The sequence below is a fragment of the Peromyscus leucopus genome, unplaced genomic scaffold (genome assembly GCF_004664715.2).
Source record: "Peromyscus leucopus breed LL Stock unplaced genomic scaffold, UCI_PerLeu_2.1 scaffold_469, whole genome shotgun sequence".
NCBI lineage: Eukaryota > Metazoa > Chordata > Mammalia > Rodentia > Cricetidae > Peromyscus > Peromyscus leucopus.
The window spans coordinates 138224-166091 of NW_023505364.1; the positions used below are offsets into that span (position 1 = coordinate 138224).

A 27868-nucleotide genomic window follows, 5' to 3' on the forward strand; every position below is an offset into this window, starting at 1 on the left:
GAGTCCATGGGGAAATTCTAGTCACCAAGATGAGGAAAAAGGGAGTGAGCACACTGGGCAGGCCAGGGGCCTTGAACTAGCAGGGCCAGGGCCATACTTCCTCTGCAGAGATTGCGGGGCATGGCCAGCCACAAGAGGAGAGAATCTTGTCCCAGTGGGGGCCAGCTGGTACTAAAGGGCAAATGTGGGATGCTGCCTTGGAAATCAGCTCCTGGAGAAAGCTGGAACAGCAAGGTGTGCCAGGCAGGGCAAAGGGAATCCCCATTCTCCTGTAGAGCACTGTCTCACCCTCCTTCTCCTGCCTGATCATAGCTTCAGCAGCTCTGCCATCTTCTGTGTGTCTCCACAGCCCTCCTTACTCCAGCATCATTTAGGGGCACCTCCTCCCATCCTGAGCCTCCACAGAGGGATTCCTGGTGCTTCCGTTTGACCCAGCTGACAAGGTTATAAACAGGTAGAGCTCTGATGGCCATGGGGCTGACAGCCAGTAGGGGATTTTTTGTTTTTGTTTTTGTTTTCGTTTTTTTGGAAGGCCCTACTGGGTGAGGAACGTGCAGTGTCCTGAGCAGCATGCAGTCAAGGAGCACCACCTGGAACAAGCAGGGAGACACCTTGTGCTGACGCCAAGGGGCTAATCTCTGGGGCTGCACAGCTGAGAACACATTGAGTTCACTGAGTACTGGCCCATGGTAGAAGACAAGTTTCTGATTGTATCAGCCTCCAAAACTGCCGGATGTCACTCCTTGTTGAAGATCAAAGGATGACTGAGAGACTAAAGAGGTGTGCCTTGGGAAGGGTCCTGGTGTCTATTGTCCTGCCATTGGGTGTCCACTCTGACCCTCTAAACCCAGAGTTGTTGAGCACCAGGTCGTATTGAAGGAAGTGTCCAAGTGGCATGAAGGCTGAGCTGTCATGGGTAGTCACTGCATTTGCATCAGAGTCTACAACCATGACCACCAGATGAGTCTCCCCCGCCCCCATGAGAAACAGGGCCCAAGAACCAAGCAGCTTGCCTGTAAGGTGAGATGAGGTTTTAGGCCAGTAGGTGACTACTAAGTCAGGCCTCCGGTCTATAATGAAGCCAACAGCTGGGGAAGGTACGCATTTGCTGTTACTACGTCAGGGAGTCTTGCTGAGGACAAACGAAGTGAACCAGGCAAGTACTGAGTCTTTGAGATGCACAGAGGTGTGCACCAAAAGCCTGAGTGGTTTTTCTGTGGCATGACTACATCCATACTGTTCAGGACATGTTTTTCTGTGGCATGGCTACATCCATACTGTTCAGGACATGTTCCTTTGGCCTCTTACCCAAGAGAAGAGAAGTGGATGATGGACCCACAACGCCAGCCAGCTCATTCATATACTCGCCTGAACTGCTCCTCGATTTTCCAGGGGGAGAAGACACAGTCACAGGAGCTTACTGTGTACCAGGCTTTTAGCATCCACCCTCTTTATGGATTCCACAGATGTCACCTCACATGGAGAACACACTGTGAACCTTAAGGGACCCTAAATAGTTGCTCTTGGCCACAAAAAGTTTCATTGGAGAATTTGTAACTTTATAGGCAGTCTCTTGGTCCCAGCCATAATACCCTTAGTAACCAAAGGTCAATTCCAGAACTCTTGGGGCCATCTTTTCTTTCTTTGTTTCTCTTGAAGTAAGTGTTTTCAGGAGATATGTGAGTAAAGTAGGGTTCTGAAGGACATAAGACCCATGATCAGGCATGTTGGTGAGGAGCTGTTTCTGGGTGTGTTTCCAGATCCTGCAGCCAGGACAGCAGCAGGGCAGTAAGCCTCGCTCAATTCTGCAGAGGTTTCCTAACTAGGCCCTGCTAGTATCTTCCCAGGACTGGTCACAAGGGAAGGAGCCCCCAAACTCCAGCCAAAATGCACTCATTATTCTCTGGCAGGCCTTGGTTCTGGAGAACAGGAAACTTTTATGCCAGTTATCCGTTTCTCTAGAATGTTCTTCCTTTTTGCCTTATCCAGATAGACCATCTATGTCTCTTCCTCATTCAGTCTGAAGGACTTCCTCTGCCCTGAAGGAGACAAAGCCATGTTAGAATGGCATTGTTCATGCCTGCCCTGTTTAGAAAACACTGAGCCAAGAGTAAGTTCAAAGCCAAATGAAGCAGAGATGGGATCGTAAAAGAGTGGAGAAGATTTAAGAGTTAGCTCCTTCAGCAAGTAAGGAGGGCATGGACCTCAGTCAGATTACAGTGTCTTCTTTGAACACAGAAAACTTTGGGGTTTTATTCACAGAACCTCAATATTCATGGATGGGTGAGCTCATTGCTGAGCATGCTAAGTGATGTATTCACTACATTGCTGAACATCTCAGTTTAAGGTTATGGGGCACATGTTTAAAAGACTGAAGTGATGGACAGAAACACCGGTGGGTATACTGAGTCATGTAGTTGTGATGCTTCAAATAGTAGGAGGGACTCTGAGAAGGTACAGTGATACAGGAATTCTGTGACTGTCACTACCACAGCGGGCACCAGGGGAAAGCTGCTCCCTCTGGGGCACAAGGCTCACAGGGAGATGTTGGAGCACAGGCAGCTACTTCTAGAATTCATATCCAAAAACTGTTGGTGAGCTGTGCCCATATCACTCACTGAGAGCAAAATGTAGTTACCCGTGCCAGGAAGCCCCGAATGAAAGGGAACGCAACATACCAGCCAGTTGTGTCCCTCTGTCCCTGGTGTCTGGCCTCTGGAGCTCCTTTGGGAACATGTGACAATTGTATTTGCCCTTTACCCTCCAATTCCATTCTCCTGGGGAGTTTGCTCCTGCTTCTTCATAGCCCTCCCCCACCCTGGGGTCAAGTGGTCATGTTCCCAGTCCACAAGACACAAGGCTCACTGAGACCTCACCCTCTGTGAACCGCATGGCTGCAGTGTGGGGACTCATGCTTCAGTTGCATTGACCTTTCTGCAGCTATTGGGGGGACCTTATATTAGAACATTAGCTCCGGGAGGGTCTGCCAAAGAGGTCCCCGGAAATAGGACCTCTGAGTTTCTGCTCAGAGCCCAGAAACTGGGTGAAAAGATGATGGTGGTTGACTGATGGCCAAGTTATAAGCGTTGTGCTGGTGGCTCACTCCACCCCAAACCAAGATGCAGAGACGGTGGTAGCCCACGAAGCAGGGCCTATAAAAGAGCCATTGGTCAATGAGCTGGTGCAACTTCAACTTTCTTCAGGGACTTCCTAGACAGGGGTCACAAAACTGCTACTACCTCTCCTCTACTAACTAGTCAGCTTTGGGGCACCTGAACCCCTGTGCAGATTCTCGCATCTTATATGTCTACTTGGATTGAATTAATTGTAAAGTGTCCTTTCAAGAGAAGCACCTTCCTTCCTGGTAGTGTCCCCCTGAGAGAGGAACAGGGCAGGAATAACGGAAACTAAAGACCTGTGAATGCATATTGTTAGGCATCTGGCTTCATAAAGCTTAAACCATTAAACTCTGGTTGCTTAATATTCAACTGCATCTGAACTCTTCCATTTTAGGAGCATAGGAACCCAACTGGAGCCCTCCCGTACCCCCATTAAACTGTGGACTGTCTCACAAGCTCCAACTCTCATCTGGCCTCTAGGTGTTTGCAGATCTTGGAGGCAGGGCAGGATCTCTCCTCACGTGCTGCTCCTTGTGCTCGGATGTCAGTTGAGAAGTCACACCCTCTGAAGGCCCTGGCACTCTCCATGGTGGCATCAGTCTGCAAGACAGAAATCGAATCCTCTGCAGTTGATAGCCCAACTCCTCGGCATTCTCTCAGTAGACCCCATCTCTTCAGTTTCTCCCCAAGAGCCCACAGTTGAGACTCTCCCTGGGATGCCCCATTTCCTACAGTGCAGGGTCTGATGGCTCACCCACTGAAAGGCAAAGAAGAACCCATGAGGGTGATGCAGACAAAGTTGTGGAGAGGTGGGGCTTTTATTTGGCTGAAGTTTCTTCTGGACTTGGTTTGGAGAATGGCTGTGGATGGACAGAGATGCTAAGGGGGATGGAGCGGTGGTGGATATTCTAGACTGAAATTTGGAAAAGACAGCTAAAACAGGGAATGTCTAGCAGCTCAGCAGTCATCCCAGGACCTCCTATAGAGGATAACTGACAGCAGGATCCATGTTTATGCAGTATGAGGATGCTGCTGGCCTTGAGCAAGCCAGAAACCCTCATAGACCAGGACAGGAAGTCCAGGTGGGGAGGCACTGACACTCCCACCCCCATCTGGAAGCCTATTGAGTACCTTGACTAGGCTGATCCAGTCAACAAAGCAGACGACAGTTCTGCTGAAGATACTGGGATGGACTGAGCTCTCTCCAGAATCACCCTAAGAAAAGAGAGGAGTTAGAACAGGGTCAGAAACACCAGGTGCCTGAGTCAGGGCCCACACAGCGACACTGGCTCAAATCTCAAGGGCAGTGAGGTTGAGCATCAAGCAGCTCCTGGGCCTGTTGACTGGCGTTAGAATGGAGAAGGCAGAACCTGGCTGGAGGAAGGAGATCACTGGCCGTGTGTCTTTGGAGGCTGCATCTTGTCTCAGCTGCTTTCTGTTACAGGTCACTCACTCTCTTTCCCACCCACCATCAGGCGCTGCCCCAGCACACTCTCCCCTCCAGGATGCTGAACATTCTGAAGCTGTGAGTTAAAACCAGCCCTTCGCCCCTTAGCAGTTTCCAGCTAGGGGTTTGTTCTCAGCACCAGAAGCTGGCAAGCACACTGTCGCTCAGGTCTGCATTCAGAACACTGTCATCAGGGGCCACCATGCATTCAAACCATGAGAGACAGGGCATGAATGCTTTCTTAGCAACTGTCTAACTAACCTACCACAGTCCTCAGCCAATCTCTCCCAGTCTCCATTCTTTGCTTCTACTCTGTGTACAGCCTTGCTGAACCAAGCTCAGCACCTGCTCGGTGGTGAGAGAGTTGTCCTTACCAAGCACTGGCCATGGATCCCAGTGCACAGCACCACCTTTATGGCCACATTCTAGGAGGGAAATGTAACTGTGTCTCTCCACATTACTAGGAAACTGAGGCATAGAGAGATAGCCTAGTTTTTCAAAGCTCATTCAGCTACTACCAGAGCCAGGATGTGAACCAAGGAGAGATGTAAGTAACATCTGAGACATTAACCAGCAGCAGCACCCTTCACCCCCCAGGCCCAAGGCACAATTCTAAGATCCCCGTTTTACCTCCAGAGACATTGAGTGGTACACATAACAGGGTGGGAAGCTATGGAGGGGCACAAACTTCAGCTAGGTGACCAGTCCTATGCTTCAGTTTCCCCATGGTGAAATGGGGATACTAACCTTTCCCTTACATAAACATGAACATTAAAAATAACACATCCTGCCATGTACCTAGACCATGACAAGTGCTCAGAAGTGCACAGTTAACACCATTCAAGATGAATCTGGGGGCAAGCGGTGGGCAAATGAGGAAGCAAAAGTCTCTTCCCAGCTCCACCAGGACTGTCAACTTCACAGCAAGCTCTCCAAAACCTGACTATCCAAAACAAACAGCTGACCCACAGCCAGGGACATGTGCCAACAGTCACTAGCGCTCATTCTCTGCATACCATAATCCATCGTGCCGACAGGGAAAACTGCCGGGAGAGTGTTTCAAGCCCATTTGGCAAATGCAATTAATTGGTCAGCATTAAATTGTCTTTCCATAATTGCACATGCAGATGCCCAGGCAGGAGAAAGGGACAGAATGAAAAGGCCATTAATGTCACTTCCTTGCCAGTGATTAGCTATGCTGGTGGGAGATGCGGAGCAGTCCAGACACTGCGGTGGAGACCTGACTGCCCATTCACTCGCCACCCAGGCTGCAGAAGATCCTGGGAGGCAGCAATTCATCTGCACAGTGTTTCTGTGCTGCTGGCTACTTCTGAAGAGAGATGTCAGGTTCTGGGGCTGTGCCAGCTCCTCCAAGCCCTGAATCTTCAAGTTGCAGGTACATTTCCAGCCAAGGCTGTGAGCCAGGCCTGAGGTATTGATAGGACCCGCTCTTCAACAGGGAGAGTCTGGCTAGCCCAGGCTGAGTCTCACATGCACCCGGAGGAGATCTTGGCAGCTGATGCTCACAAAATCCCTGCCTCTCTGATCCCAGCCTGAATCACCCAGCTGCACCCGAGCCATGATTAACAGAACCATGGGGCTAAACAAGCTTCCCTGAAAACTGCCCCTCTGGGGGTTCTCACAAGGCCCCGACCCTCCCTGAGGACCTATGAGCCTTGCTGGGAGAGGAGGCATTTCTCCAGTGCTGTAGCCAATGTTAAGGTGCTTATGCTCCTGTAAAGAACCCCTTATTCCTGTTCCTGTAAGCAACCATAGTGAAACTAATTGGCTCACATATGCGTGCGCACGCGCACACACACGAAAAGTAGAATTACCTAGACTGAGACTCAGGGAATGACACCCACGTTGTAGAAGCGCCTAGAGAACATGTGAGAGGTGGGTGCCTGGCACAGCTAACGGCTTTGCCAGACGATTTTGAGACACACAGTCCCAGGGATGGCCTTCCAGATGCAGTGTGACCTTCCTCCCGTGAGCCTGGAAACCTGCAGGTTTCCATGTGAAATGCATGCCGTGGGCACTGCTTGCCTAGAGACTCCAGCGCAGGAGTGGCTTCCTTGACCGAGTGACATGAAGCCAGCCTAGCCCACGGTGGGTTTGCCCAGCCCAGAAAGTGTCTAAATATTTAAATAATTCACACCTAAGTAGCAGGAAACTTCCCAACAGAATCACCTTTAGTCTGAGAAGATGTAAAGCCATGCTCCTATACAGCCCGACAGAGATGGCCCCTTCCAGCTTGCCTCAATTCCCATTTGCCATCAAATTACCCATCTGGTATTTACATGGAGGAATTCTGATACAATAATAATAATAAACACCAGATAGTCACCTGAACAGATTGGAAAGGAGGAAATGGAATCCTTTCTCTTTGCAGATAATATGAGCGTAAAAGTAGGAAATCCTAATTGAAACTTCACATACATACACACATATGTGCACAACACTCCCAGAACTAACTAGTGAGTCCAGCAAGATGACAGGATATGATATCTGCACACAAAGGTCAATTGCATCATTATCTATTAATAGCGAACAGATCTAGACTGAAATTTGAACATCATATTCAATTGCTTTAAAAAAATCTAGCAAAATATCCTGGGAATAAATCTAGCAAAATATCCAGGGCTTCTATGCTGGAAACTAAGCAACATGAAAGAAATCAAAGACTATCTTAAGAAATGGAAAGGCATCCCATGTTCATGGATGGAAGGACACGACACAGTACAGGTGTCCATTCTCCCCACCTGAATACACGGGTCTAAAGCAGTCTCAACCAAAACCCAGCAACACACGGAGATGGTGTCTAAATACTTGCAGAAACATGGTAAAGGAAAACAAGGGGACAAATCATGCCACCCACTTTTGAGACTTACTATAGAGACACAGTATCAAGACAGTGTGGCACAGATAGAGGGGCCCACACAGAGAACAGTAGAACAGACAGATGTGGTAAACCCACAAACACACCCCCACAAGCAAGGCCAGGGATCCTTTTTTTCCAGTGTGCAGAAGCCTGTGGCCTCGTGCGCATCAGGCAAGTGCTCTACCACTGAGCCACACTCCAGCCCTGGCCGCTGACTGACAAAGATACAAGAGTTCACTGGAGGAAAGACAGCGCCTTCTGCAAGTACTTGGAAGCCTATAGACAAAAGGCAGAGGAAAGTTCTGAGAGAGAAGGGACCTTACTTTGGCCACAGCTCTGTGCTGAGCACCAGCTGTAGTAGGAAGAATTTAATAAGCACTCAAGAAACACATGCCAAGTGTGAAATGGTTATTTTAAATTTTTTAGACTATCTTTTTTTTTTTTTTTGGCACAATGAGCCACCCAGAGCCCTGAATATCTAACATAGTTAACCTTAACCCAATCAGATGGGTGTTATTATCCTTCCAGCCACTCACTGGCTCTATTAACCACATTCAGAGTAGGTGCCATGCCCAGGAGTAGTTAGCTAACACAACACAAACTCAATAGTACTTTTGTATACTTTTTGTCCCATAATGTTGTTTGGGCTTTTTGTTGTTGTTGTCTTATTGGTCATTTGCTTGTATATTTTAGCTTCTGTTTTTTGTGTTTTTTGTGTCTAGGGATGGTCTCTGTGGTTTTATTGTTTTGTTTTTGGTTGGTTGGTTGGTTTTTAAAGGGAAAGAGAAAGGGCTCGAAGTTGGGTGTGGGGAAGGCAGGGAGGATCTGGGAGAACTTGGGGGAGGAACAAGCATGATCATAATATACTGTATGAATTTTTTCAATTAAAAAATAAAAAATTAAGATAGCTCAATGGGTAGAGTACTTCAGTGTACAAACCTAATGACCTGAGTTTGAATCCCCGCACCTCCATAAAAAGCTCAAAATCTTCAGATGTAAGAGTGGTCCTCACCCTTCGTCAAGGAAACTTCTCTTTGCAACAGACAGAGACCATCACAGAAAACCACAGCCAATCAAAATGCAGAGTTGCTGAGCCCAGGCACAGTGGATACATCTACGATATAACTCCCACACCTAAGGCTCCGGGAACATCGGGTAAGACAGGGCGGAAAGATTGTAAGGGTCAGAGGATCAGTTTACTGTCAGACAGTGTCTCCTAGGCAATGTTAGGAGCTGCACCCGTGACGTCTCACCAGCATGGCTGCTCAAATGTGATTCTAACGTGGGGGGGACAGGGGGGTGGCACTCAAGCCCTGTGGCCTCAGCCTACACAAAGAACTCCAGACAACTAAGGAACGCTGAGAAAGGGATCAATGACCTTCCCCAGGGAAGAGCACGCCAGCCGGCTGTCCAGTGTCAAATGGTCAGCCCTGGAAACACACACACAAGTAGCACTGTGCAGACTGGGCACATTCGATTTAGGAGTGGGTGAGTGTGTATGCGTGCATGCGTGCGTGCGTGCGTGCGTGCGTGCGTGTGCGTGTGCGTGTGCGTGTGTGACCATCTAACAATTATTAATGGGGAAAAAGGCCATGAATTTGAAAGAGAGCAAGAAAGGGCATAAGGGAACCTCTGGAAGAAGAAAAGGAAAGGGAGAGATGATGTATGTATAATAATTATACGAAATCACTAAAATAAAATAAGCAGATAAAAGCTGGGTGTGGCTGCGGCTCCAGTGCAGAGACTGGGAGTTCAGGGGCCAACCAGCTCGCCTGAGACAGTGAGCTTGTGGTTCGGTGAGAGGAAATGTAACAGAGAGTGACAGAAGAAAACACGCCCTCCCCTGGTCTCCAAGTGTGTGGGCAATGGCACACACCCCTGTCCACTCATGTGCATGACACACACACACACACGCACACGCACACGCACACGCACACAGTCTTTAAAAAGAGAAGGAATTGTTTTTTAAGCAGTGGCTACAGGAAGGACACACACTGTCTAGTTGAATCCTCTCCTTCAGCCCTTTCCTCTGAGGAAGGAACTAAGAAGGCCGGCTGTGGCGACATACACCTGTGATCCCAGCACTGGAGGAACTGAAGCAGAATGGGAAGTCCCAGGCCAGCCTGGGATGCAGCGAGACAGCAAGACAGCGTCTCCAAAAGGAGGGGAGGGCAGTTGACCGGCAATGACCCCAGGCCCTACTGTCCAAAGACCAGAGCTGCATGCATCCCCCCAACCCATGCTCCCAGGCCTTTGCTTAGAGGCTCCTTAGTGTATACAGCTTAAGTACCAGCGCTCCTCGTGGGGCACGGTTCACCAAGCCGGCTCGTTTATTCATTAATTTGCTTTCCATATTTCCAAACAGAGGTGGCTGCAGGCGGGGCGAATCAATATTGCACTCCGTGATTCATCTTCGTCCCTGCCACCTCCTGCACCAGCTCCTTGCGCAGCTCCTCCGAGGGTCCTGAGCGCTGACGAATGGGATTCTCTGAGGCAGCCACACCACGTTAGCAGATTAAATCATTAATATCTACATCGGTCATTTTTACGAGGCTCCCTTACCCCAGATGCCGCCGCCCTGTTTAGAGACCCGTGCAGACATGCTGAGGCCAGAATTGCCGCTTCTGTGCTGTGATTGGCTGTGAAAGTCGAAATATTGATTTTTCTCTTCTGCATTTCTAAAAGCAGGTATATTGCCCACAGTTGCAGAAACTATTGAAACGAGGTCTGAATTCCTACCCGCTGACCCCACCCGCACCCTACACCACAGGGCTTTTCTAGAGAGAAGAAAATGGTCTTGGAATTAAAGCTTCAAGTTAAGGCCCATGGGTTTGTGGCAGAGGTCCGTCAGCACCAGGACTCTCGGGCCTCCCAGCCACCCACAGAGATGTCACATGTTCTACATGCCTGTGTTTGTTTCCCCTGCATTCAAAGATGATGCTGCAGACTTCCAGAAACTGAGTATTTTTTCTGGTTTCCTAAAATCGTGTGTATTGCCCATAAATTGGACATTCCATCTTTAGAAACTAAGTTGAGGCCATAAGAGCAGATCCTTCAAGGTGGATTAGTGTCCTTAAAACAAGAGGGGAGGACCCACTGAGGTGGCCTGGTGAGTCACACCAGTAACCTTAGTGCTGGAAGGAGGGGAGAGAAGAAAGGGGAAGAGAGACCCTCAGAGCCTTGGAAGTCACGGGCCAGCCATGGAGCCACCCGTGAGCTCTGGGTTCAGTGAGAAACACTACTTCAAAATCCATAGGAAGATACCCAACATCCACCTCTGTGACATCCACCTCTGACTGTTACACAAATGCACACACACCTGCACATTTTACCTGTATCCACACATGTACACACACACACACACACACACACACACACACACACACACACACACACACACGCTACACAAACATACAAAAATAAAAGTCAAAACAAAAATAAACCAAAAGGAAAGACCCCATGTGGGAGCCCTCATGGAGGGGCACTGTCACCTCCCTGGCTACCAGGGTCCAGGGACCGGAACTTCCCTGCTATAAGCAGAGGCCCCTTGAGTGTGCTTTTGCTCTGCCCTGGGCTTAACTCTCTATTAAAGGAGCAACTGATAAATACTTAAGGGAGTCTTTCAAAGTGGCACGGAAGGGATCGTAGACTACAGGTGATGAGAAGAACTGTATCCCGATAAAACTTTATTTATAAAAGCAGGGGACCAACTGAACTGGCCTGGGTCATCCCCCATTCAGCAAGATGGGCTTTTAGGCATGAGGCTGACTGACCCCTGGGCAAGCGCTGGCTTGCCCTGTACCATGCAGGGAAACCAAAAGGCAGGGACTTTGAGACACTTCCTTAATTCTTCATCCCTCTCTCCTCCTAGATTTTGACGTTTTACATATTACTATACCAGGTTACATAGGGCCATTTATGCAAAGATGACTGTGCTTGGCATTATCCTCCCATGCCCCACTACTCTTCCCTCTCAAGGCCTCCCCTCCCTTTGTCCCCTGGCCATCTTCACATCTACTTCCAGGTCATACATATAGACATGATTTTAGGAAATCAAAAAGTCCCCTAGCTAGAAAGTTATTTTTTCTCTTAAACCCTAAAAAAAAGCTGTCTTTGAGGTTTAAAAAAAAAAAAGCTACTAAAAAAACTATTGAAAAGTGTGACATTATCTGCTAAATATGAGATGTTTAAATTCATATAAAATAATAAATCATTACATGTCAGCATAGGTAATTTTATACAACAAAAATTAAACATGGGCCCCATTCTCCCTCCCCCCAAATTAGGGGCGATCAGGCAGGCACGGCAGGAACAAAGTTCCCCCTCCACCCAGTGGAACCAAGAGAAGTACCAAGGCTCCTCCAAGGAGCAAACGCCAACCTGGAGTCGCTAAGGCAGACATGGAGAAGAAATCTCCCAGCAGAGGTAAAGTTGAATGCTTTACAAGGGGCTCCTGATGTCACCCCACCTCACACTGCCCCTCTATCTTTCACTGACCCCCAACCCATTCTCCAATCCCCTCTAATTTCTTAAGCTGTTCCCACACACACTGTCCCAGCCACACCGTCCTCTGTCCTCTTCCTCACACGGCCAAGTTCGATCTCACTTCAGAGTTCTGGTACATCTGCTCCCTCTGCCTGGATTCTGAGAGGCTACAACCAGTCTACCCATTGACCTCAGTAAGTTCAGGCAAGATCAGCCAAACCTGCCCTGTGACAGCAGAATGCCTCGGCCAAGTGACAGACTCACAAGAAAGTGGGAAGTTCGAGTCACCTCATCGTGGAGTTCCTTCTTACACAGCGTAGCGAGCTGACACAGAGTCCGTGCTACCCATTTGTGGTGGAACTCTCAACAGAAGCATTTATTCTGTACAGTCCTCATCAGAAACACGGGGGAGTTGGAGATTTTAGTCTGCCTTTGTCTGGCATTTCAGCAGTGCCCAGCTCTGTGGCTTGGCCTTCTTCTGGAACTCTCTTCCCTTGGCTTGTAGGACACTCTGTGTCTTAGTTTCTTTTCCTGATACTGTGACAAAAACAACTGAAGCCAAAAGTGGTTTTTTTATGGCACACAGTCAGATGTCCGCTGTGGCAGAGGAGTTCACAGCCCACAATGAGTATATTGCTCCCCACTTATGCTTCCATATTCTTCTTATGTCCTCACCCTCCAGTGACTGGTTAAAATAGAGAAGTGTTAGTCAGCTCTCCTGATACCATGATAAAACACCTGAAAAAATCAACCTACAGGGAGAAAAGGTTATTTTCCTCACAGTCCAGAGGTTTCAGCCCCTGGTTTCTTGATACATTGTTTTGGAGCCTATGGAAAGGTAGAGCATCATGGATGGGAGAGCATGAGAGACAGATCCATTAGCCTCATGGTGGCTGAGAGCAGAAAAGAAGCTGAGGCTCCAGTGTCCCCTTCAAGGTCATTTTCTGATGATTTGGCTCCCACTAGGCTCCACCTCTTAAAGGTCCAACGCCCTCAGTAGTGCCACGGGTTGAGGACCAAGTCTTTAACACATGGGCCTCTGGAGGCACTTAAGGTACAAATTACAGCATTTCTCATGGCCTGGTCCATGGTGCCACGTCCCCATATTGTAACCTCATAGTGTTATCCCGCCCATGGGTCCTCGCAGCCAGATCCAGGGCACACACTTTCCTTTGTGGAAGTCACCCACCAAGAATGGGTAAGGTGTTCATGCTTGGCTTGAAGTAACAACCACAAAGGACCAGGGCCCAGTCAACAAACCTAGAGTGAGCAACTAGACCCTCCACAAAAGGACTTTGTCCCTGAAGGACAAGTTAGACAACTCACTGTGACTCCCTCTCCCCCTCCACCCCACCCTTCCCCCTCCCCCTCTCCTCTTCCTTTTCTTTCTCCCTCTTCAAGCAAACCTTTAACCTGTCTCACACCTACCTTCTGTCTTTCATCCTCTTCCATGCCTATCCACGCCTATCGCATCCCTTCCCTAGATGAACACAACCAACCAGATAGTCTCCCTGCTGCCATGTGAGCCTCCTCCTTTAACCACGGTTCCTCCTTCACCCAGCAACCCAAACTGCAAGCTTCCCAAGCCACACTCCTGATAAAATTCTGACTTCCCGTTGCTCTTATGGAAACAGTGAGGCCCAGGCTGGCTCCCGAAGGCAGCAGGGTCATCCCGCTCATCCTCACTCTCTCCACGGCACCCACACTGGCCTTGCCTCAGTTCCTGAGGTTACTGCAGGCTTTCCTACCACCAGACCTTGCTATTACTTCTTCCTAGGATGCTCTTGCTCCCCACCTTCACCTACCTATCTCCTTTCAGTCCCTAGGCCTTAGCTACAACATCATTTCCTCAGGGAAGTCCTTCCTAGACCTCCTGACTGGATTGATGTCCTAGAACACACGAATGGGGTCTTGTGTGACTTGGCTTCCTGAATCCCTGTCGCTGACATGGCAATGAGAATTATTCTTAAGGGGGGACAGAGCCATGACACAGTGCTGTATTTGCTCCTTCATGCTAGAATGCAGGCTATTCCTCTCCAGGGTCTGATCCTTCTCAAGAGCCACAGCTAGGAGAGAATTAGCAAGATCAGAACTCAGTCTGACTCCAGAGTTGAACTCACTTCATCAGCAATTATAAAGCCTGGGTCCCAGGGGGTTATGAAATTCATCAGGGGGACATCTTGGGAAGCTGGAAACCTGAACAAATTCAGAACTTGAGAGACCATGCTCATCTCTCTGCCCACACGATTTACTACCAAGAACAGACCACTGTTTCCTCTCACTGTCCACGGCCTCATCCTGAACAGCATCTCAGTCGATCTTAAACTTGACTTCCCAGTCTGTGGTGTCCCACTCAGGTCTCCAGCTTACTCTCTGGATATGACTCCCACTGTCTGTCCAGTTCTGTCACTTCACCTGTCCCTAAAGCCTCCAGCCACACTCACTCATTAGAAAAATGCCTCTTCGGTGGGCTGGAGAGATGGCTCAGCAGCTAAGAATTCAACTCCTAGCACCCACAGGGCAACTCACAACCATCTGTAACTCCAGTTCCAGGGATCTAATACCCTCTCTTCTTGCTTTTTTGGGCCCCAGGCATACACATAGTACACATTCATGCATGCAGGCAAAACACTCATACACATAAAACAAAGATAAATAACTTTTAAAAATACCTCTTCAGAGGCATGAGAGGTGGGCTTAATAAAGTGTTTGCTGTGTAAGAACGGGGACCTGAGTTCAGGTGCCCAGCATGCATAAAAGCCAGACATGACAACATGCTCGGGCAATCCCAGAGCTGGAGGCTGGAGACAGGAGGATACCCAGGGTTTATTGACCAGCCAGTCTACCCAAACAGTGAAAGACCCTGCCTCAAAAAGAAGGTGGGGAGTGAGCGGGGAAGACATGTAACACCAACCCCTGACTTCCAAAGACATGTCCACACATGGACATGGGGACACAGATGGACACACACTCATTCACTCATCTACACATCCACTACATATACAAAGAAGAAGAAAATATCCCACCCATCCTCAAGCTAATCTGACTTGGATTCTCTCCTGGCCAGAAGCCAATGGTGGGTACACATCTTTGGTTGACACATCAAGTACCTGATGACGTCAAATCCTATTAATAACTCTGGCAGCTTGCTTGTCCTTTCCCTTGTATTATGAACCCAGCCTTTGCTTACCAATAAAAACCTATCATTTCCTCCGGGTTCAGCAATTCCATGCTCACCACCTCTTCCTGAACTACTGTCTTGTCTCATTCTCATCTCCAACCTCTCTCACCCCAACTCATCACTCAATCCTAAGGAACTGGCTCCTCTAGAAAACACAAGCTTAGCCCTTCTCCAGCAGCACCTTCTACAGCCCAGACATCTCCCTAAACTCTTACCATTCCATTACTTCATCCAGCTTCTGGATGCTATGGGGGTCTTGGGTGAGGACTGGTCATCTAGAGTTAGCTCTGAAGTCATCCCAGGGGACAGACGATAAAACTGTGGGTCTTCAACTCACTCAGACAGGAGAGAGGAGAGGCAGCCGTGGAGTGAGGGGCACTGACAGTGAGCCAGCTAGAGATCTGAGGTGGGAGACTTGAAATCTCAGACAGCCGGGGGCAGGGAGGGGGGCGGAGGCGGGGATCGAGTAGGCGAGATCAGCAGGGTTCTGGACACAAAGTAACAGTTAGAACTCCATAGGAGGGCAGTTAGACATCCTGAGGCAGTTATAGACCCAAGGGCAGTTACAGACCTAAAGGCAGTTACAGATCCCAAGGCAGTTACAGACTCGACGGCCTTTACAGACCTGGGGTCAACGGACAGAGTGAAAGCAACTGAGAAGCACCAGGCACTAAAAATAATTATAAGAACGGCTCCTATCCCCTTAATTAGAGATATCCCAGGGTTGGGGACCTTGCTTGAGGCTCTGGATTTGATTGTTTATAGGCTCCAGGGCCCTCCCGGTCTTACCTCATTGTGGATAGATATTATCCTAGCCTTAGCCCTTGCAAAGGTTGCAGTCTCCTCCAGGAGCAGGGGAACAGCCAAGGAGCAGTCCTTCTTAAAGGGGCAAGTCCCTGTCTTCCAAGTTCCTCAGCCTCTCCTTTACATGGATCACCAGCTTTCCTTCTCTTGCCTGGTACTTTCCCTGTGGAGATGTGAGCGAGTAAACACCTGTTCACCCCCCATCAGGCATTGACAAAAGACATAGACATCATCTCACCATCATCTAGTTGGATAAGACAATAAATCTATAGGGCTTACTTACTAAGAGTGTAAAAAGCCCACTCCCAAACCTGTATCCCTGGAGCGGCCTGCTCAGTGTGCAGGCCAGCTCCACCTGAGAGTCTCCGCTCCGCTACACAACCTTGAGTGTCTTGTGACTTTCTGAGCTTCCGGAAGAAGTTCTTCAAGGGTCTTGGTTTTCCTGAGCCTCCCCCCTCTCTCCAGGGGGTGTTTGGAGGGGTTTAATTTAAATAAACAGCACACCACACCTGAGGGCTTGCCTTACCACCAGACTCCATCCTGCGGATGTGCACGGCCTACCTAAGACACCTGAGAACTGTTATATGCCCGATGCCAAAGAGACAGAACCCCAACCAGTGGCCAGCTGCTGAGACTTAAATAGGTCTCACATGGGGAACACCTCTGAGTACTTATTCCACACATCTGGAAGGGTTATCCAGGAAGATGAATCTCCACTTCTGCATACTGCTCACTAGCTGGCCATCCTATGTTTCATAGACTTCCTTTTCTGTTTTACTTCTCCCTCACCCCTGTGGTGATCTGGGAGGTCATCTCCAAACAAACTATACTCCATCCTGTTTCAGCATCTGGTTGTGAAGGATCAGAATGTCCTCAGGCCCTCATCTCCTCTGGGTACCACCACCTTCTCCCTCTTCTGGACCAGGATGTGTGTGTCACTCATTTCCTTCTCTTACCCTCTCTCCAGTGTGCTGAAGCCTGCTGCCTTGGGTGTCTCACCCGAACTGACGCTTTACGTGAATACCATCTTGCCTTTTGTGACACCTCTACAGTGTTCAATATGTGCCACTCTCCCTCAGAGCTCTCATCCTGGCTTCATGTCACCGTCTCTGCTCTTCCTTCCGCCGGCCATTGCTCCCACACACTCTAACTACCCTTTAAATGTGGATGCTCCTACAGGCTCCCCACCCCTGGTCTTCTCCTCTTTTGAGTTCACACCCTCCTTAAAGTTGCCACCTTCCCATCATGAGTCACAGCTGGCTCCTCACCACCTTGTCCAAACTGAGCAGGGTCCCAAGCACCAGATCTTGATGCTAGATGTCAATCAAATCTTCTCTCTTGCTCTTCACTGCTCAATGTCCCAACCATCCACCCAGTCACCCAAGCCACCCCACTTCCCACCTTAACTATCACACACACCATGATTTGAATACTAGCTGCTCCCTCATAGGCCCATGTGTTAAATGCTTGAAGCCTGGATAGCTGTCCTGTTTGGGGAGGTTCTGGAAACTTCAAGAACCCAGGTAGAGGAATTAGGTCACATGAGGCACAGCTTGAACCTAGTACTTTTCTCTCTGTTTGCTTTCGGTCTACCATGAGACAAAGAAACGCCCTGGCTACACACCCCTATAGCCATAATGTTCTGCTCAAGTGGATGGGGCTGAGCAATCATGAATGGAACCCTCCAAAGCTGTGAGCCAGAACAAGTCTTCCCTCCTTCATGTTGTTCTCTCCGGGGTCATGAGAGTGATACAGCTAACACCACATTTCACACTCAGACTTTTCCTATCACCCCCTACAAGCCTCTCCTGTCCACCAGCACTGACAGGGCCGCAGTGATCAAGCCCAGGTCTGTATTACTGTTCCTTTACTCCCAGTGCCATGTCCCATCCTCCACAATCATTGCTGCTATAGCACAAATGGGAGCAGCTAGATCCTGCTCCTGCTGTCGTCTGTGCTCACTGCCATCCCCAGGCTTCTGTGACACCCCTGCCCTGCAGTCCAGAGTGCTGTCCTCCCCAGAGTCACTTCTCCCACACTGCGCAGTCTCCAGCTCAGCAGCTCTCCACTCTCGCTCAACATCACAACTGCCCAGGAGTCCTCTCTTCACAAAACGAAAACTTACAGGATGAGCTATAGGGGCAGATATTTGCTCTCTTTCTGTGCTCCAATGAGACTAGCAGCAGCCCAGGTTGAGCGCACTCTCCATCCCAAAGGATCAAGGTCTTTCATGCCCACAACCCTAGCACCCAGCACAGTGTGGCCCTGCCTTAAACTCAGTGCAGATTTGTTGAGTGGAATTCTCCTCCAGCCATGGCCATGGAACTTTGTCATCTTTGATTTCCCCACCCACTTCCTCTATTTTCGTGCCACGACATATAGTAAATGCTCAATAAATAAGCATTTGTTGGGTGAATTAATACAGAAAGGAAAGAGTCAAGCATCCACCCAGCCCTCGTTTTTATAGGCAAGCTCTAGGGGAAGAGAGACAAATCAAACTGAACTTCCTACAGTTTGCTAAAATGGAATTTGCCAAAGACGTGCTGAAAAATGAATTTAATTAGGCCCGTTAATAGGGGAGTCGTTGGTGGCAAAGATTTAGAGCCCAGGCTGGAAAGGTATCGATAATTTTACCATTTTAAATTATATAGGAGGTTATTTCTCACTCTTGCCTTAATTATAAGAATGTGTCTCAACAAAATCTGGCTTTGAGGGAAATAAAGCCAACGGTGGCAGTAAAGTCTGGTGTACCTCCGAAGTGAGGCGTCTGAGGCAGCAGGGTAGGAGAGCAGCTGATCGGTCCAGGCGCCCACCAAGGTGGGAGTGTAGCATGTCGGGCCACAGAACTGGTCCTCATTAAGCTCACGACTGTCACTAAAACCCCAGTGGCTCTTACTTGCAAGAGTCATCAGCAGAAGGAGGTGCTGCTGCGGTGAAGTGGAGGGTCCTGGAGCCTTGGGACTGCGGGTCTCCTTCGCCCTCTCTCCTTTATCTACATTCAATATCCAAGTTCAAACCTGTCCCACCACCAGGCCCGGGTCAGGACACTCACTTGCTCCCCACTTGCCAGCATCAGAAATCACAGCTTGCCCACAAATTACAGTGCTCAGACTGGGCTCTGGCCCCCTTCAGATACAAAGAATACTGAACAGTCACGAGGTGCAGGAATCTCTAGTTTCTAGAAATGAGTCTCCATATGTCATAGAGGACTACTCATTGTACAAATCTGTATTGCCTGGTGCTCCATGACACTGTGTGGTCCACACGGGAAGGAGTAGGGTGAGGCAAGAAAGAATGTTTTTCAGAGAGCACCAAAAATCTAGCAACCAAAATTATCAATACTTTAGTATAAGTTGATTAACAATAAAAGCCAATTTTAAATCTCTACTGTGGTCTGGTGGAGTGGCATACATCTGTGATCCCAACACTCAGGAAACAGAGGCAGAAGATCTGAGCTCGGGGTAGCCTGAAGTACATAGTGAGCTACATAGTGAGCTCAAGACTGTCCTGGTCCAGCTGAGTTACATAATGAGACTCTGTCTCAAAAATATACATAAGTATACATTCACAATGAACAAGATGCAAAAACCTTTCACTGGGCACACGTGAGATCCATACACCCTCTCCCTCCCAGCTCTGGGCCCAGGCACTGAGGTACAGCAGGGAACTGGCTAGCTGTCCCACAATTCCAGGGCTAAGAGGAGAAAATGAGGATGAGGTGTCAGGGGAAAGCATGGAGGGTGGTGGGAAAGACTCCAGAACCAAAGGACTTAGCAAGAGGGGTGACCACACTGACGTCTGCACCCCATCCCAGCCCAGACTTCCTGCCATCTATTGTAAAGAAAGGATTTGTAGTGTTTTCTCAGATCTGTGATCAAGAGCCTGAAACCATTTCTGAAATGGGGGCTCATTTTCTTATTTTGGTTCAAGTTCCTGATGAGTCTTGACCCATTTCTACCTGCCAGGTCCTCAAGCTCCCCAAACAATGTCACCAGCTGGAAACAGTGGTTCAAGCATGAGCCTGGGGAGGGGCATCTCAGATTCAAACCATGCAACAGAGATGCAAAAGGTAGCAGAGATTCCCACTGTCACCCGCTCGGTCGGTCGGTCGCACCATATCCCATGCTCTGACAATGTGCTGCGAGATGTGGAAACAGTGGTAACAACCCACCCTGCTGCTGCACACGTGTGTACGTCAATTCCTGCATTCCTCTTCCGAGCCTTAAGAGCTTGGCCCCACACAGGGAGGTGTAAACATCTGCAGTGCAGGAAGCTGGCTTTGGATGAAAGGACCCTGCCCAGGGAGAGACGTAAACTTTGGGGTTGTTTAACACAAGTTCCCAGTCATATGCTCCATACCTCAAGCTGAAACCAGGCTCTATCCCAAAGGACCTGAACTAAGTTTCTGGATCTTTCTGAACCTTGTTGTCCTCATCTAGAAAATAGGAACAGAACAAGGCTCCCATGTCCTATAACTCCACTGTGACGTTCAAGTGTTCCTGCCAGGGCAGGCAGCCAGAGAGTGTGCACCCCTCTCCCTCCAGCCCTGCCCAGGCCAGCAACACTGTCTCCAAGGTGACTGGACTCTGCAGAAGTTCAGAAGCAACCCACTTTCTATTTCCTTGACAGCCGATTTCATGGATCACCAAGACTGACGCAAGCATGGCTGCTTATCCAATGGAGAAAAGAACAGATTCATTTTCATTCCTAAATGCCCATTGTGACCTATTCTCTGTCGATTTCTCCTTTTGGAGGCTACAGCTCTTCCGAGGACTTTCAATTTAGCCAAAGACAGAAAACAGGTCCTAATGACAGAATATCCTGCCAGGAGGGTGTGAGGAGCCCGATGGCTGCCTCACCAGTAGTAAGTCCAAAGGAAGATATTATGTCACCCTGTCTGAATTAAACAGCTGAACTATCATCCTGGCCATTAAAAAACGAACCAGTGTGCTGGAAGGCTTCCAAGCACTCTGTGCCTGGCATCCCCAAAAAGCTCCAGGATCCAGTGGGGGTTTATATCCTCCTTTTCTGCCAATAATTCTATGTATTTGCAAACCAGAGGAATAATTGATGAAATGACCCCTTGAGCTCCTAGATACTGGGACAGGCCACAAGCAGGGGTTTTTGAAGCCCTTGAGAAGTGTGGCAGGACACAGAATGGAAAGCAGAGTGGGGGACAAAGCAGAGGAGGGGGGACACAGAGCAGCCAGCCAAGTGAGTCTGGAGACTGTGTGATGATGAACTGTCCCCTGGAGATGTTTTCTCCGCTACAGACGATCAGGGATGCTTCCCATCTGCACCCCAAAGGTAACTTGTCTCTTACAAAAGAGGAATTCTAGGTGGTGACGTCCAGATGCCTGCAGTGGCTGAGCAACCAGCTCCCCACCCGTCCTGCCCTTCCAGGACACTGTGGTCTCTCCTCAATAACTGCCAGTGCTTGTGTGTGGCCTGACCAGGCTCCACCTCTCTGAGAATCTCTTCAGCCTTTGCACCCTCAACGAGGTCACTAGAGCGGGGCTGAAGCCTAACCCTGCTGCGCACAGACCACGGACAGGTTACTCGGGTAAAATGCAGCCCTGCTTTCCTCATCCAACCCACTCCAAATGAACAAACCAGTTTGCCTTAGACTGCCCATAAAGAGTGATTTTAAAGCGCGCGGGGGGGGGGGGGGAGCCAAGCCATCCACATGTTATCCACTCAGCAAATGCCACAGAAGGCTGGAACCTCTCCTAGGCACTGGGGACACAGCAGGGACAGGATGCACACTTCCGGCCGAAAGGATGTTACGACTCACACTGAGCAGGCCTACCTGTTACAAAGGAAGAAACTAGAGCTGAGGTGGATGGAGAATTTGAGTGTACAGCACAGCTGGCCAGAGGCACAGCCTGGACTTAACCCTAAATTCCCCGCACTAAACTCCCCACTGTGGAGACTGCTGCAAAGCCTACTGGGAACTGGGCCTCCGTCTGCCCCAAAGGCCTAGGATTCCTTTAAAGACAGCAGCGTCTCTCGCCGTTTGTCTAACTCACTGGTTCTAAAACTTGCGTGTGCCTCAGTGTGAGGAAAACCAAGGGATATATTAGTTTTTCCGAGGAATCTCTGTAGGGGTGTTTGCTCCGCCCATGACCTTGGGCTATTACAAGGAGGCGGGGCTTCCTGCCCTTGTATTTCTGTCCTTCAACAAACTTCAAACTTCGTGCTTCTGTTGACTCCAAGTCAAAGTGGGCCTCCTTTAAAGATGACTCTAAGCCTTCATACTCCTTTTGAGCAAGGCTAACTTTTTCAAGTAGTTTACATTTTTCTTCAAATTGCGCAGAAAGCTCAAGAGCCATTTTTTTTTCTCTTCCCACATAAAATCGGCTTTGAATTGATCGGAAGCCTCTCCACACAAACAGGAGAAGAGTAAGCAATCCAAGGGTGAGCACACATATCGCCAATTCCAAATGAAAAACCGCTAGACTCGAAGCCTGCTCTCTTATCTTCAGGCGACAGGGCCACAACCCTCGCGCAGCAGCTCGCACGCACCATGGGGCAGCCGAGCGCCATCGCCCCGCCCACGGGCGGAGGCCTCGCAGCCTGCGGGCCAGCAGCAGGGCAGGCGCAGTACAAGGGCAAGTACAAGGGCAGGAAGCACCGCCTCCTTTGGGCCCTATAGCCCAAGGTCACGGTGGAGCAAATACCACTACAAATCTTGGGTACACATGGCCTCACTCACACACTGGGGTGAGTGGCTTTCAGCTTTGCTCAGAACTGTCTGGCTTTTTAACTTCAAGATCCATGTCCTAGATCTTTACCCCACCCCACCCCCAAATGGGCTAAATGGAAAAAAAAAATTAATCTGACCCTAAGTGCTCACTCCCCATGTGTTCTGTGCTAAGCAGCCAGCTGGGTCACTGCTCCCTCTCCTGTCCTCCGGGCCACACTAGGTCAGTACATGAGTCTTGCATGAAGTGGACATGGGAGATAGACACACTATATCCACCTATGGGAAGTGTAGTATCTCTGGGCCTGGATCCCAAACGCAGCGATGAGAGGTAGAGTTTTCCTGGGAAGAACTCACATCCTAGGGTCATAAACCATGGCCTTGACCTCTAGCAGTCTGTGACCAAATATTTCACACCATCTCTCCAAACTTTTTACTTCAGAAGGTCTTGCTGAAGCCTTGAGGCAGTACAGCACAGAGCCCTGACATTTGGCACTTACTGAGTGCCTTCTGTATACCATGACTGGCCTCATAGGACCCCTCACCACAACCTGCAGCAGTCAGCCTCCCATTTTACAGAGAAAACACTCCAACAGACTCTGCTGGTGTCTTGTGTCCTGTGACCCTCAGAGTCAGAGTCTGAGGGTCCCTGGATTCTGCCTGGTGGCTTCTGACCTAACACGTATCTGCCTCCAGACCTCCTCTGATGTCACCTAAGCATACTCAGGGAGAGCCAGAAGTACAGTCCGTCCTTCCACGGGAGCAGCGGCAATGGGCAGCACTCAGGTCAATGAGGCACATCCCACAGTTCTCTGAGACGCCCACAGGACCAGGCTCATGTGGCATATTCCCCTCCCTAATGTCCCTTCCTGGCTTTTCTCCTTCCCAGCCTTGCTGTGCCTGCTCTGGGCCTTGGGATCACTTCTCATACAAATTTCTAGTTCTAAGCACTGCTTTTGAGTGACTCCAAACTGAGACCAACAGGGTGGGAAGCTTGCCCAGAATGACATGGCTACTAAGTGTCAGAATCTGGAGTTGAACTTGAACCTGTGGCCTCATATAAGCAGACTCCCATATACAGTACAGGCAGGCCTTCTGATCATCCTTGACATCATCATACCTTAACCCTCTCAACTCCTTGTTCCTTTCCTTACAGCTACTTCCCTTCCAAGAGCTCTGGTCCTCTCCCCCTTCCTGCCTCCACCCCTACAGAGAATCCATGCTTGAGAGCTCAGAAGGGCCGGGGAGGCTGTGGCATGATCCTCAAAGAAGAGCAAAGGCATCCTTGGTGGCTTGTCACCTTTGAGCCTCTCCCAGATGCTGGTCCCCCACCCCATTCCCGTCCCTGCCGAGTAAGTTAACTCTGTGACCTCTCATATAGCCAAAGCTAAACATGGACATCCTCGAATGTCCAGATTTTATGAGCAAATAACAGGCAGCAGGCGTCTTGCTCATCCCTCCCACCCCTAAGCTGGACCTCATGGAGACTCAGATGAGTCCCAAGGGATGTGGAGACGTGTTTGCTGTGTGCATTAAGTGCAATTAAAACCAACTGAAGCTTCATATTCTCTCAAAGTCTCAGGAAGAACACCCCAGGAAGGGGACACTTAAAGGAATATTTGTTTACCATGGAGAAGAAGGGACGTAACCTAAATGTTTATCAGTGGAATGAGTAAATGATGACATTCATCAATAGAATACCGTAGTGAAAGTGAGTTTGAGATGCATTTATAAGCACTGATGATCACATAAATGTTACATTGAACGCAATTTGCAGGAGGGTATGCAAAGGACGCCACTTACATCAGGATGAATGGCAGGCAAAGCTCCTCCCTGTGGATTTGGGGGTTTCCTTTCATACTTGAGCTATAAAGATGTATGTGATAATGCTGAGCATTGCATTCAGGGTTGCCATGGAGACACACAAGGTGGAGGGGTAAACAGGTTTGGAGTATGTGTTAGATTTTCGTTACTGTGACAAAATACCTGAAAAACAAAAATGTACTTTCAAGGGGAAAAGGCTTCTCTGGTTCACGGTTTCCATCCGTGATCCCATTGCTCTGGGTCTGTTGCTGGACCACACACTATGGTGGGAGCACGTGAAGACCCGTTCACCTCACGGCAGCTAGGAAATAAAGATAGAAGAAAGGGCTGTGTCGTAACAGCCCCTTCAAGGGTGTGCCTCCCACACGATCACCTAAGGGTCTCCCACCAGGCCCGGCTCCTACAGACTCTACCATCTTCCCTGAGCACTGCTGGCAGGCTGACAACCAAGCCTTTGACACACGGGCCTCTGGAGACACTTCAGAACCACATTGAGGCATATCAGAATGCCCTTTTCTGGACCTTGGGCATGAGTACGTGGTGGATCTTTGTGGTATTATTCCTCTCATTTCTGCAAAGCACTAAGAAATGAAAATGGAGCAGGGGCCCAAAGTCAGTCCAGAATCCACTTGCTGATTCTTCAGTGTCAAGCAGACCTGAGAGACAACCATGGCTGTGGTACCAAGATGGCACTCATAGCGCTGTGACAAGCCATCATGCAGCATCAAGTGATCTAGGAGTGTGGACTGCGTTGTAGACCGATGGCCAGTGCTTTGTCATCTTGACACAAGCTAGAGTTTATTTGGGAAGAGAGAAAATGTTCCCACCCGATTGGTCTGTAGGCAAGTCTGTGGGGGTATTTTCTTAATTAATGATTGATGTGGGAGGGCCCAGCCTTTGTGGGTGGTGCCAACCCCAGGAAGGTGGTCTTAGGTGCCATAAGAAAGCAGGCTGAGCAAGCCATGGGGAGCAAGCCAGTAAGCAGTGTTTCTCCATGGCCTCTGCTTCAGTCCTGACTCCAGGTTCCTGCCTTCAGTTCCTGCCCTGGCTTCCTTTGATGATAGACTGTGGTGTAGAAATACAAGCCGAAATAAACTTTTTCCTCCCCAAAGTTGCTTTTGGTGTTGCTGTTTTATCTTGATAGGAATCCAAACTAAGACACAGACAGGACAGAAGTACCAGCTGTGTGGCTTTGAGCAAAGAGCCAAGTTTCTCTGCTTATTGTTCACCCTGCAAATTGGAGATGCCAATCCTAGCACCTCATAAAGCTGTTTGAGGGTAAACAAGACAGTATAGGGAAGGAGTAAACAGGGCCTTCCACAGAGCCAGCTCTCCAGCCATCACATAACTCCAGCTGTGACGCTGGAGAAACCTCCAGGCTGGGGTCAGGTACCAGGCCCAGGCTGACCCAGTGTGTGCAGGGTTACTCTTGCTGACCCGGTGTGAGCAGGGCTACTCTTGCTGACCCGGTGTGAGCAGGGCTACTCTTGCTGACCCAGTGTGTGCAGGGCTACCCTTGCTGACCGGTGTGAGCAGGGTTACTCTTGCTGACCCGGTGTGAGCAGGGCTACTCTTGCTGACCCAGTGTGAGCAGGGCTACTCTTGCTGACCCAGTGTGTGCAGGGTTACTCTTGCTGACCCAGTGTGTGCAGGGCTACTCTTGTTGACCCAGTGTGAGCAGGGCTACTCTTGCTGAGCACCTGAGGTAAATACACAAGGAAAGCACAGGGTGTGTTTGGGACTTGATAAGGAAGTGCTGAAGGCCCTTGCCCACACTGAGGCTCACAGCAGGGGCTCACTGGGAGAGAAGGATGTGCATCAGAGGAAGGCAGGAGAAAGTCTTGCATAGGAACACTCTGTAGAGAACTTTGGGCAGGTACTCCCCATTAGCGGGTGCTGAAGGAAAGAAGGTTTGTCATTTGAAAAGTTTCATGACACTCTGACCAAGGCTCAGGGGACATCACAGAGGAGGGACAGAAATATGGTAAGAACCAGAGGCAAGAGAAGATTGGTTTGGAGTAATTATGTCTTCTGGGAATGACAGAGTCATTTCATTCATGAACTCGGAGCAGCCATAGTTGCCAGCACAAGACCTGCACAAGATCAAGCCAATCAATGCTTGAGTATGGATGGAGAGGGGAATCATGAGGCCCCACGCTTAACTGAGAAGCTCTTAGCAGCTGATGGCTTCTGGGGAAGGGAGAGTCAGTTTTCTTAAGCCATGTGATACATGGTAGGTTGCCCACGCTCCAATGAATGGTGCCCCACACACATTCATATATAAGCAACACTAATTTTATCCAGTGGGTTATTTTTTAAAAGAAGTAGGGAGGTAATGTAGAGGGTCTAGGAGGAGTTGGAGAGGAAGAAAAGGGGTTAGATACGTTGTAACTACATTGCACTCATATATGAATTTATCAATAATAAATTAAAATTGGTTAAGTGAAAATTTCACGACCCACTGAAGCTATGGCTCCCCGGACAAGGCTGCACAAGATCATCCCCATCACCATTTCATCATCATGCACAGAGAAGGTTTTCAGAAGCCCCTCTCCCGTGCTGAAGGACCCAAAGAAAAGAAAAAGGAGATCAAAGAAGGAGAGGGACTGTTGTAAAGAAGAGGAGTTTCAGTGGGAGCCCGAGAGAGAGGATAACGGAGTAAAAATGCCCCAAAGTTGGTGTATACATGTACTAAATTGTCAAAAATAAAACATTTCACATTTGCATACATGTGCACTCACATGTATTCCTCTACACATACTTCCATGTCCACACACATGGCTGTGTGTTATTCCTATGCAAACACATGCACACACATATACTCTGCTTTAAAACAGAAGACTCCATGAGGGCTGAAGCACCATGGAGTGGAGCCTGAAGAGCAGGCTGGTCCTGACTGCTGTGTCAATCACATCACCCTGTTACCACCCATTTTCCACGCGTGGGAGCCGAGGTTTGGTGAAGTTAAGTGGACCCTGCAGTGTCACCTCAATGGTGGTCACAGGTTTTGAACCACGGCATGCCAGAGACCCACCATTTCTGTCTCTACTGCCCTGTCCCAAGCAACCTAATGTCCAAAATTACTGCACCAGCCACTCTGGGTACCCAGCTATCCTGCCCCAAAATTATCATGGCAGCCTTGCCCAGCTCCTAGCTCCTTGCCCTGATCCTCCAGACTGTCCTTCACGGGACATCCTGAGCCAGATCTTCTGCTGGAAAGTTCCAGCAGCTCCCAGAGCACTCAGAAGAAATTCCAAAGCCCTTCCAGAACACACTGCCACCCTCCTTGTGGCTTCCATATAACCTCCACCTTTAGAACTTGGTTGTTTTGATTGCAGGAACAGATACAAGCATTCACACACACACACACACACACACACACACACACACACACACACACACTTGCACACTCACACTACTCCCT

The 27868-nt window shown here is 49.2% G+C and overlaps 1 long non-coding RNA gene across 4 annotated transcripts; it reads right to left on the reverse strand.

Moving 5' to 3' along the window:
- Positions 1 to 1425: 1425 nt before the first annotated feature.
- LOC119087240 lies at positions 1426 to 15412 on the reverse strand. 4 transcript variants are annotated; one of them, XR_005090668.1, is made up of 4 exons: positions 15329 to 15412; positions 4251 to 4334; positions 3573 to 3719; positions 1426 to 2039 (listed from the first exon to the last, which is right to left on the reverse strand). It is a non-coding gene; the product is annotated as an uncharacterized LOC119087240 (long non-coding RNA). The 4 variants fall into 4 exon arrangements; XR_005090667.1 differs by having other exon boundaries at positions 3547 to 3719; XR_005090669.1 differs by lacking the exon at positions 1426 to 2039 and adding an exon at positions 2225 to 3152.
- Positions 15413 to 27868: the final 12456 nt, after the last annotated feature.